Source organism: Cynoglossus semilaevis, unplaced genomic scaffold (genome assembly GCF_000523025.1).
Source record: "Cynoglossus semilaevis isolate Cse_v1.0 unplaced genomic scaffold, Cse_v1.0 scaffold376, whole genome shotgun sequence".
Lineage (NCBI taxonomy): Eukaryota > Metazoa > Chordata > Actinopteri > Pleuronectiformes > Cynoglossidae > Cynoglossus > Cynoglossus semilaevis.
The window spans coordinates 42,597-51,973 of NW_007585115.1; the positions used below are offsets into that span (position 1 = coordinate 42,597).

The 9,377-nt window shown below is 40.5% G+C and overlaps 1 pseudogene; it reads left to right on the forward strand.

The window, feature by feature from the left end:
- The window catches only part of LOC103398570 (zinc finger SWIM domain-containing protein 6-like), a 56,573-nt pseudogene that overhangs the window by 29,497 nt on the left and 17,699 nt on the right, over positions 1–9,377 (forward strand).

The following is a 9,377-nucleotide window of genomic DNA, read 5'->3' on the forward strand; positions in this document are numbered from 1 at the left end:
AACTTTCAAAAAGCACACACTTTATACTATAAATTAGATCTCTGCAACATAGATGTAAATGAATATAAACCAAATTGCAGCTATTACATTCACACAGTTAATAACACATATGTCAAATTCATGGCTCGCCTCATTATTTTAAGTGGCCCAACAAAGCTCAGCTTAGATGGATTGATGGATGGCTAGATCAGCTTATGGGTGTCTTAAAATTAGACCTGGTGCATGAATACTAGACCATCTGCATGTTAGTTAAATATATAAATATATATCTACACAAGTGTGATAATTGTCTCACTGTGGAATCACAAAGAAACCAAGCAGAGAATGGTTTTGATCCATCGACCTCTGGGTTATGGGCCCAGGACGCTTCCACTCTGCATAAGTCCTACCCATATGCATGGGGGTCAATTTACAGGTCTAATCCTCTAATTCACATTTGACTCTGTTTTTATTTTGATTTCATTCGATTAAAGGAGAAGTTGTTGCAGTCTGTCCAAATACAATGTTTTTGGTTATAGCATTGTTAGCACTAAATTGTTCAGTAAATGATAACCCTGTTTGGCCAACAGACTACATTTTAAATGTTGGCCCCTTGGGTAATTGATTTCGACACCCTTGGTTGAAATATAAGCCACAGTATTTCAGTTGTGCATACTTTTGCTTGGAGATTAGCAGTTGCATCCTGGATTTTAAAATAATTTCAAAATGTTTATGCTTTCATAATCTTTTTTGCATTTATAGCTTAATTTTAAAAGCAGTCATAGAATTTTTTTTTTTTTTAATGTCATTTATACATTTATCTGTTTTCAAGGCTTTCATCTGAGCGGCACAGTGACAGACCCCGCCACCCCCTCGTCCCCGGAGCTCGTCTGCAGTGTGAGTGTCAGCTTTGACCGCTGCAAGATTACTGCGGTGACATGCACCTGCGGAAACAAAGACATCTTCTACTGTGCCCATGTAGTGGCACTCTCGCTTTACAGAATACGGAAGCCCGAGCAGGTCAAACTGCACCTGCCTATTTCAGAAACACTGTTCCAGATGAGCAGAGACCAGCTGCAGAAGTTCATCCAGTATCTGATATCCGTCCACCATACGGAAGTGCTGCCAACTGCTCAGAAACTGGCAGACGAAATACTTTCTCAAAACTCAGAGATCAACCAGGTTCATGGTGAGTGAAGTGTGTGTGTCAGTGTGTGTGTGTGTGTGTGTGTGTGTGCGTGTGTGTGTAATGGTGTGATATGGTGTAGGTGTAAGTATGTGGTCATGTTTAGGACCCAAGAATTATGTAGATTTATGTGCTTGTGTGTGTGTGTTTTTCTGCCTGCACCTGCATATATGTATTGACTGGGTGATGGAGGTAAAGTGTGGCAGGATCAATGTGACTCATTAAAGAAATCCAGACTGTAAAGGAGAGACAGTGTTCCTGTAATCAACAATATGGAGTGGTTATTTACCTCAGAGGAAGGCATTTAACGCTGACGCAGCGCGAAAGATATTAATGTTTATCAAAGCTGTTTTTGCCACTAACTTTATTAAAAGGGGGGAGAAAAGGGTAACTGAAAACTAAACTCCAAGCAACACTTAAAAACAAGCTGTGGACGAGATGGAACGAAGAACAAGAGAAGAGACAGATGTCAGGGTTTCTGAGACATAGTCACACTCGAAAAAAACTGAGAAAAGCAAAGAGTGGAATATAACAACAACAAAACAACAATGATAATAATAACAATAAGTTCAAAAAGAAATAATCAGAATAAAAGCTCTACCGTTACCAATTCTGTGTTTTAAGACAACACACACAGATAATAATGGTCTGTTTTTGTCCTTATGTCATAACCATGTTATACTTTAAGTAAAAGGAATGTTTTGAATATAAAAATAAATAAATAAATCAGTGAAGTTGCTACAAAAAGTTTGTTGGCACTTGACTACTTGCTGGACAGCAAGGGATGACAAGTGAGAGCTATGCTCAAGCAAGCACTATACATCCTATCGTTTCCACACAATATTTTTTCAGTCAAAGCTGCACCAGCAAATGGAGCCATGGCCCACTTCAAGGATGGTGATAATAAGCTGTTCCACAAGGATGGTACTAAGTTCAAAATGGATATGTATGGTAGGCTGTATTATCTTAGTACAGTAGAAAATGTCAATGAAGTGTATGGTTGTCATGGTATTCAACCCTGGCATAGAATACTTGGCCACTGTAAATTTGGTGATGTTGCAAAATTAGAAAAGGTGGTTGAAGGAATGTCCATAAAATGTCCAGGGCAGGTTTACACAGAGCAGAGATAGACAGGCAGATGCTAAAGCCACAGCAGTAGTGATGTGCCGTACGCGAGTGATTTGTTCAATATGAACGAATTTTTCATATGACTCATGACTCCCGATTTATATGAAAGATTCGTACAGAGAGAAGATTCACTGCAAACAAATTACTCACTGTGAACTAATCCATCACTGCTAACTAATCACTCACTGCCAGCTAATCACTCACTGCCAACTAATCACGCACTGAGAGTGAATCAGTCTCTGTGAATTAATCACTAATTGTCAAAATTAGTTTTACATTCACTTGTCCTCAACCAGGATTTTTCAGTTGTGATAGACTTCTCGGGCTGCACAGATTCGTTCTCTCAGATTGGTTCAGAGATTCGTTGTCACAGTCGTTCAAAAATTTATTGTCACTGATTTGTTTTGCAGAGTCGTTCTCATTTGTTCAAAGCTTTGTTCTCACAGATTCGTTTCATTTGTCACGTGACAGACAACTCGGGTCTCTTTTGCTCTCATTCATCTTAGTCACTGTTATGCAGTTAAACAACAATAACAGGGAGGATGAAGGACACAAGTCATTGTGGTGTGTTTTTCTTTCTTAGGTTTTCACATGGTTTGAATTGCCTATGGCATTTTGTGAAGCAAATCATGTTGCCTTCAGTATTTAGTGTCAGAGAACCTCAGCCTTCTTTACAACGCCCATAATAGGGCTAAGTGCCACCTGCTGAAAATGAATGAAATGATTCGTTCACAACTCGTTCATTTTACTGTTCGAAAGTCAAAGATCTGAATCAGTAAAAACAGTCGGTCTTCCCATCACTACACAGCAGTGCTAGAGCTAGTACACACAGACCTATGCGATCCCATAGAACCGGCAGATACACATGTTTATTGCTTATTACTATAGAGAGCTATAGTGAGCATGTGCAGAATAAATGGTCCTAGTTCTTCTTCCGGACTAAACAGGTTATGGCGGTCTGTTTGTTTTTACAAGAGACATTTCTAATACTACAAGCGTCATTAAAACAAAGCCAGTCGAACATGTACCGTATTTTTCGAACCATAAGGCGCACCACATTATAAGGCACAATATCAATGAACGGGTTTATTTTCATACATAAGGTGCACCGGGTTATAAGGCACATTAAGCGAAACAAAACAGTCAATCAAGCATGCCCGGACCACTCTCGTCATTATCTGAATCAATCCCGTTGCTGTTAATTAGTTGTTCAGTAATGATTCCAGCCTTTATGAAAGCTCCGGCGACAGTTGAGACTGATACCTTAGCCCAGGCATCCATAAACAGATAGTGGTGTAACTCGCCCGGCGTTGCCTCCCAGTCTTGGTGAATGTGTGTTCAGCTTCTGTCATCTAATGCTCCCATAAAGCTCTGCAATTTAACTTTGAACGCCCTGTTAACATCAATATTTCTTTTGTTCTTTGGTTAATCCACCCGGAATGATAGCCTTTATGAAAGCTCCGGCGACAGTTGAGACTGATACCTTAGCCCAGGCATCCATAAACAGATAGTGGTGTAACTCGCCCGGCGTTGCCTCCCAGTCTTGGTGAATGTGTGTTCAGCTTCTGTCATCTAATGCTCCCATAAAGCTCTGCAATTTAACTTTGAACGCCCTGTTAACATCAATATTTCTTTTGTTCTTTGGTTAATCCACCCGGAATGATGGCAAGCCCCGAATTAGTTTGCTTCACTTGGGTTTGACAATGTCGGTGAGATGGGCGCGCAAGGAGTCGCAGATCAATAGAGATGGAGATTTGTGGAAAGGGGTAGTGACTTAAGTTGGACACTGAAGGACACTGTTGTTGTTAGCCCCTCCAGAGTCAGGCTTGTCACTTTTTCTGTTCTGGATGGTCACGGCATTGTTGTTTTGACGCTGTTCCATGCGGAACTGCAAATGTTGTTTTGCAGAGAGTGTGTTTTTCCTGTATTGATAAAAACGGAGGAATAAGAAGAGGTCTCCCTGCATCGCACCATATACCGACAGTTTAAAAACACAACATAGAGTCTACGGGTGTTTGGAGGCACGGCGCGATGTTGTACGGATTTGGGTTACACAACCATACTGTAATAATTGTTGTTGAACATCTTCTAATTGTGATAACAGAGTTAAACGTCACTGTTGGCTCCCGGTGTGCTTCAGTTCTGTGCCATCACGAGTGATGCGTTGTGTGGTTTAACTTTATAAAATCGGTTCGAGGTCAGTAAACACAATCAGAATTAACACATAAAGCGCACCGGATTATAAGGACTGTACAAGCATTTTAAGTGTGCCTTATAGTCCGGAAAATACGGTAATAGGAACTTGATTAAGGGGTAAAACAGAAAGCCCAGACTGCAGATTATTCTCATGATGTGGAAAACATCGCTCTGTAAAGTTGTGGTGTGAGAAACAAGGTGTCAGTTACTCTAAAGCAGAAGTGAATACATTTGACACAGGATATTGAAGATTAAGCTGCTATGCAGGAGCAGAAGAGGAGGCAGGCTAATGGAGAGTATGAGGATAGTGTGTGTGTGTGTGTGTGTGGGGGGGGGGGGGGGAGGATGAAAGGATGCAAAAAAAAAACAAAAATGTGGAAAAAATTGATTCAGGTTTTATTTTCATCTCTTGAACAGGTTAAACAAATTAAATGAACATTGATTATAGATTAATTATTATACATACACCAGTTTTATTTTTCATATCCTTTGTCCTGTCATCATTTATATTGCCAGTTATTTTTCAAATACACTTTCCAATAGATTTTCAATAGAATATTATAGAATAGACTTAGACTACATACAGAAAAAAATGCTGGTCAACACTAGTTTGGAAAATGGCACCAAGTAGAAAAGTTACACACTTGTTTATATTGCATTTTTTAAGTATGTTTTATCGAATATAAAGAAGTGTGAGGATGACACCAAAGACAATACCATGAATTGAAGTTTCACGGGTTCACATAGATTCTGTTATTGTTTTTATTTACACGCTGATGTTAATTAATTTGTGTTTTATTTATACATTTATTTTCCCCAAACTACATAATTAGGCCAGGCTTTATGTAGGACAAGTGATTATTGTTGTTTTTGTTTTTCAAAGATTCACTGTAACTAATCAGTGACTCTTTGATGGTACTGTTTGTGTGTTTGTGTGTGCAGGGGCCCCAGACCCCACGGCAGGGGCCAGCGTGGATGACGAGAACTGCTGGCACCTGGACGAGGAGCAGGTTCAGGAACAAGTCAAGCTTTTTCTCTCGCAGGGAGGATACCACGGCTCGGGCAAGCAGCTCAACCTGCTCTTCAGCAAGGTGAAGAGAGAAAAAAATCAATTCATGCACTTACAGAACATAACAGTGCACAAAACATAAACATAATAAATAATAAGAGTGATACCTGCAAATGAGCTGTATGAGCTGTGCTGCCTTAAAAGTTTGAGATAAATTCCGTAATTTCTGATCGATAGGCCACTACTTATTTCACGCTTTAAACCCTGTGGCTTAAACAATGATGCAGCTAATTTCTGGATTTTTACGGGCTAACGAAGTTAATAGCGATCAATGACTTTTCGGGTTGGCTACTGTGTGTTATACTAGTAGTTTATGTCTGCCCATAAATGATTGTGTGCGTATATGTGCGTGATAGCGAGACAATGGTACTGAAAGTTGAGAGCAATTTGAGCCCTGTCATGTTGAAGTTTCCTGTTTCTGTTTACCTCTGCTGAGGACCAGCACAATGGGAAGGGAGTTGGCCCCAGAGCTAATGTTAGTTTTGGCCCTGGAGCAGATCACTAAGTCTCCCCTGTGCATTCCAACTACAGTCATGGTGTTGAAGCAGGAAAGAGATAACGTGTAACCAGCTGTTTTACAGGCACTGTTCGTACATAAAAGAAATTAATTAAAAGTAGAAAAAAACTCTTTCTGTGTAACATCTTTCTGTGTAAATATCCCATGTTACAATATGGACACTTATAGAGAAGTGCGGCCTATATATGTACAATTATTTTTTCTTCTAAAATTTAGTGGGCACGACTTATATTCTGGCTCTCTTGATGGTCTGGAAATTACGGTAAATGTTTCCTTAAAGGACTTTTAAATAGTCCAGAAGTTACTATAGTGGAAAAGAACTATGGAAGGAAGAAATACTGGCTTGGTGAAAAACTCTCTACCCAGGATTAACCAATTACATGAGAGATGTGGGAATGTCTCTGTGGCCTGGTATTACAGTGGCAGCATTGATTGAGTATAAGTAGCAGCCATTATCATCAAGCCTGCCCTGCTTTTAGAATGTCTCTCTGTGAACTCCTCCTCAGAAAGATTATATTTGCCCCAGATTGTCATTAAGTCTTGTGTTTGGCATCTTTTTAAGTTCACCACAGTGAAATTCAGTCCAGGCTGGATGTTGAGCTCGCATTTCCCGGGTGAAGTATTCACCCACAATAAAGTGTATCCAATAAAATGGTATACAGTCATGTTAAACATGTTTAAGTGAAATTGGTTATAAATGCAGCATAAATACAGATGCCTAAAACTACCCTAAAGATGCATAAACCGATGAGGCTTTAAAAAATAATAAATTATCCTGTGCTGGTATTTTATGTGTGTGTGTATGTGCAGACCTGTATGTAACAACCCCCCGTCTCTTCCTCTCCTTTTGTCTCGTCCCCCATGTAGGTAAGGGAGATGCTGAAGATGCGAGATTCCAATGGAGCAAGGATGTTAACACTGATCACAGAGCAATTCATGGCAGATCCTCGGCTGGCACTGTGGAGACAACAGGGCACCACCATGACCGACAAGTATCGACAGCTCTGGGACGAGCTTGGTGAGGGAGAGAACACAACTGCAGATACACAGTCGCGCAGAGACACACTTGCAGATTGTCCTACAAATGTGCACTGGGTTGGACAAATTTAGCAAGGTGGCTGATGGATCCCAGACAAGGAGGCAAAGACGCACGTAGACAGCATTTCTTTTTCTGTTTATGGTTGTCCATCCTTTGTTTGCAAAATACCCCACACACAGGCACACACTTATCACTGACAACCCAGTTTTTTTTATTATTCTCATTGAACATAGGCAGCTCAAGAAGTGTCTTTGTTAATTATGAGCCCATCACGCATCACTAAAAAGCCTAAATATTAGTTTTTTTTATTTAAATTTTAAACCCTCGAAATTGTGTCTTTAATTAATTTGACAGTCTGTGTCTCCTGATTGCAGTCGGTTTAAAATAGTGTTTAGTTTTTTTGACAGACATATTTGTACCAACGGTGAAACACATACTTGATTTGGCCAAAGGTTTTACACTGGATGCCCTTCTGACGCAGACTAACGGCAGAATTCCTTCTCGCAAACCACAAAACCTGTCAGCAGGACAGCAGCAGCCGAGTTGCCTGTCTTTGTTTTGTTTCTCTAATGATGTTGCTGCCGCCACAGCTGCTGCTGTTGATGATGTTTGCTTTCTGCCTTTTTCGTCTTGTTCTGCACATTGTGAGGACAGTGATCTCATCTGTTTATGTTCCACGTATTTTGCGAAGTGTGTGCGTGTCCGTGTGTGTATACATGGTTTTTGAAGTCCACACTTCAATCCTTTCATCACAAGTCCTTGTCACTCACCCTGATGTGTGTTGAATGCTGCCTCTCAGCACTCCTCTTCAACTTTTTCTCTCTCTCTCCTTCACACTCCCTTTTATCTTCCTCCTTCTTTGAATAGCAGCTACTCATCTCCTTTAGACACAAAACCTCATGACTCATTCACTTCTCCTCTGCCATGTCTCCTTGTCCAAATCATCTTCAACCCCATTTCATTTTCTACCTCCCCTCATTCTGGGCCTTTTGTCATCCTCTCCTTCCTCCCTCCTGCTCTTCACACCTTTATGCATATGCATATGCACAACACAATCTCTCCAACAAGGATGCAGCCACTTTTCATATTCGTTCCAATTTACTCCAAAATGATGTGTGTGCAGCCAGCGGGATGACTTAACTTGTCTGTTTTGGAAGAGTTTTGTTACAGTACAGAAAAACAATATGCTTTGAAAAAAAAAAAAAGAAAACACCTCAAAAAATGAAGAGAATTAGTACAACTAGTAGATGGTATACGTAATTTAAAAACTGCCTGCAGCCTTCAAGCCTGCCTAACAAATGTATTGTTGTAGGGATTACTACTAACTTTCAAAATACACATACACTCTGGTTTTTTTGCAGTGTGTAATCTTGCAAGCAATGTAATCACATGTACTGCATGTAACCAGTGTGTGTGTGTGTGTGTGTGTGTCCAGGTGCTCTGTGGATGTGCATCGTACTGAACCCTCACTGTAAAGCAGAGCAGAAGTCATTGTGGCTGTGCCAGCTGCGCAGATGGAACAGTGTGGACGTCTGCCCCTGGGAGGATGGTAACCATGACAATGACCTGCCCAACCTCACCCACTCACTGCCTCAGGGTGCCCATGGCAACCAAGGTCAGAGATTGACACGCTTCCTATCTGTGTCAATAACATGTTTGTTTTGCGATAGTGTATTGCACAGTGAGAGGTGCCTCTGCCTTTGTGCAGGGACAAAGAGTCACTGTGGCTCCGCTGCTGCTGCACAAGACCAATAGAATGTTGTTTCCTATCTTTTGGCCTTCACTCCAGACTCTACAAATCCTCATGGCCAATTAGGGTCAAAAACATTTTTTTGCCATTTTGTCCTTTTTGTCCTCCAAATGAAAATGTAAAAACTTCATGTTGCATGCTTATTATATTAGACTAAATGGTCTAAATGGTCAAAGACAGAGAAGAAGAGGAGGGCATTTGGTTAGGAGAAAAAAAGAAAAGATGAAGAATAGAAGTGTTGGTCTGAAGTTTGGAACTCTGAATGTAGGTACAATGACAGGGAAAAGTAGAGAAATAGCTGATGTGATGGAGAGAAGAAGAGTAGACATTTTGTGTTTTTAGGAGACCAGGTCGAAGGGCAGAAACATTGGAGGAGGCTACAAACTGTTTTATCATGGTTCAGATTGGAAGAGACATGGAGTAGGGGTGATCCTAAAGGAAGAATATGTAAGAAATGTGGTAGAGGTGAAACGAGAGTCAGACAGGTTGATGTGTGTGAAGGTAGAAATAGAA